General features: G+C 56.2%; 1 long non-coding RNA gene across 1 annotated transcript; it reads left to right on the plus strand.

The window, feature by feature from the left end:
* Positions 1-956: 956 nt before the first annotated feature.
* LOC127749005 (uncharacterized) lies at positions 957-2,017 on the plus strand. The gene is made up of 2 exons (XR_008010905.1): positions 957-1,156; positions 1,250-2,017. It is a non-coding gene; the product is annotated as an uncharacterized LOC127749005 (long non-coding RNA).
* Positions 2,018-2,635: the final 618 nt, after the last annotated feature.

Genomic DNA, 2,635 nt, shown 5'->3' on the forward strand with positions numbered 1-2,635 from the left:
CCTGATGGTTGGCAATTTACACTGCAATTCACCTGTAACTTGGCAAATTCTGGATAAGTATGCCCGATAACTGGCGACACGTGCGTCGAGCCCGCCTCGGCTATCCGCAAACCTTTTGCAGATGTTTACCTCGATGTTTACTTTCATTGTAAGCTCCTTGGGTTGAGGATTAGAGGAGGGGGGGGGGGCTGCTCTCGATAAAGCTAGTGTCATTGTGTCGGCCAAGCCACGAAAACGACCTCCCAACTTTTCGTGATACGAAATGTCCACAAACCTCGAGAGAAAGCAGTCTTAGAATTATTTTTTTGGAAAATAATAATACTAAAAATGTCTCCGCGACGCGACCGATTGTAATGAGGCGGACATACCTTCTTATGACACACTGCTGCTCCGCGGCGCGCCGCCGCGAGCGAAAGTGTCTCGCGGGGTTCGATATACGTACATGAGTGTGGCGGCCGAAGCCTCCTGCAAAGCGGGTGCTGGAAGAGGAGAACCCTTCGCGGCGGGGAGAGAGAAAGGGTAAGAAGGGGAGCATTGAGAGCCGCGGGCTGATGCTAAGCAAGCGGCCATGTGTTGGCGTAGTATTCCGCTACCGGCGCGGCCCGTCCGTCCGTCCGTCCGTCCGTCCCCGTTCCCGTCCGCCACACGGCTGTATTTGTACTTCGCGCCACTGTTTTGATTTCCCTCTCCCGCCCTTCCCCACTCACTTCCTCTCCGCCGCCCGCACCGCGTGGAAGCCGTTTGCAAAAACACTCACACACGCATTCTCACTCACTCACGTGCTCGCCTGCACACACACACACACACACACATCGACACACGGCAGGCCACGGCTTTGTGTACCGTTCGAGTGCTAGTTCAGGGCGCAACTACCTTACCATCGGGGCCCCGGTGGGAGTGTGTTGTTTGTGTTTTGGTCCGGGGGGAAGGGGGGGGGGCGTAGAGGGAGGGTGAGGACATAAATACCGCCCCTCGCGCGTTTCGGCCGCAAGGTGGCGTTGGCAACAAGCCTGCTCAACGCCCGACGGCCTCGCACGGCCCTAGCACGTGGACCAGGAAGATGGACGGATGTGTGCGTGTGTGTGCGTGTGCGTGTGCGCGCGCCGAGTCCGCGTGGGACGAGTGTATACATACAGCACTCGTTCCTCTCGCCGAGGTGGTGACTTTTACACGATGGATGAAACGAACCTCATCAATGTCGGCCTCGAAATTATTTCCAAATGTGATCTCTCTGTTTGCTGGCGCGCAGATCCTCGCAGTGTCTCTATGGCGGCTCTGACGTCAGGACCCGTCACCGGACCAGAGCCACTGACGCCTCACTGGAGCAGCAGGCCCCGACAGACGCACGGACATTGGCTCAGAATCAGCTCAGCCCACAGCCCAAGTCGCGGCTGCTCGTCTCGATCCGGTCCGGCCAGCCGGCCAGCCGCCGGCAGCTCCTAGGAGTGACCTGGCCCAAGGTGAACACTCCGACTCCAGCAGGAGCAGGGGCCGGGTCGGTTAGGAGAGGTTTCTTTCTTCTGCTTTAGTGCACCTTACCCTACGGCCAATTCAAGTACCAGGCCGATAAGCACTAAAAATCCTTATACATTTCTCTGCCGCGCATGCTCCGCTTTCGCATTTTTAAGGGTTGAATGAAGAAATTTGTGCCTAAATTTATAAGTGGAGCACGCACAGGGATTCCTGCGCCACGAATTAGAAAGTTCATCAGATTTTAGTGAGTGCTGATCACTGTCGCAATCCTCCCGAATCCTTCCTCACCCAAGTGCTGTGCGCTGTGCAGAGCAAGGGGGGTGGGCCTGCCCGTGTGCCCCGTGCCGGTGGGGCACGTGGGTAGGGTATACAGCAGAACACTCGAGTGTCTGATCGAGATATTCGGGTACAGAGTACAGGAATGAGAAGAGTGCATCGCGCCACTCGTGGCTGCGGCTGTGGGTTAATTGGGTATGGTGTTCATCCTGCTTCATGTTGCAAAAGGAGGACATCAATAAAATGGCCGTTTGTTTTGGAATTGCTATACCAATACCTCTGGTCTTCCCCCCCCCCCCTTTTCCACGCAACCAACCGAAAAAAACCCAGTGCGGGAAAACAGACTCGGCCATTTCTGAAGTGCACGCCATTATACACCAGAATCATGAGAACGTTTTAATTCATAGCCTACAAGTTTCCATTACCATGCTCCGCTGATGCAATTTTCAATTCGCCAGTATGTTACTAAAGCTATGAATAAACGTTTCCTTAGATTTTAGTGTGTAGCACGCGGTGGGCCATACCAAGAATAGACGAAGCCTATCAAGAAACACTTTCTAATTCCCCTTTTCCAGAAAAATGTACGACATTATATAGTGTCGTGCTCGGGCACGCCGCGCTTGCAGTCCGCGCGTCCGCGCCCGAGCAACCCCCAGCAGGCTGCGCGGGGCCGCGCCGGAGAACACCGGAGAAAGCACACAAGTAAGCTGATATGGCGAGCCGGAGCACCGGAGCCGGAGCCCCGCCGGCCGCGCGCCAGCCCAGCCCGCCTCTCCTCCGTCGCACGTGCCGATACAATTTCTCGGGACATCGTGTGTGACCCGGGGGGCCCCCACCGAGATAAGAATCTGCCTGCAGTGTGCGCCCCCCCCCCCTTCCTCGCCCC

The sequence above is a fragment of the Frankliniella occidentalis genome, unplaced genomic scaffold, assembly GCF_000697945.3.
Source record: "Frankliniella occidentalis isolate FOCC.00 unplaced genomic scaffold, Focc_3.1 Scaffold2, whole genome shotgun sequence".
Classification (NCBI taxonomy): Eukaryota; Metazoa; Arthropoda; class Insecta; order Thysanoptera; family Thripidae; genus Frankliniella; species Frankliniella occidentalis.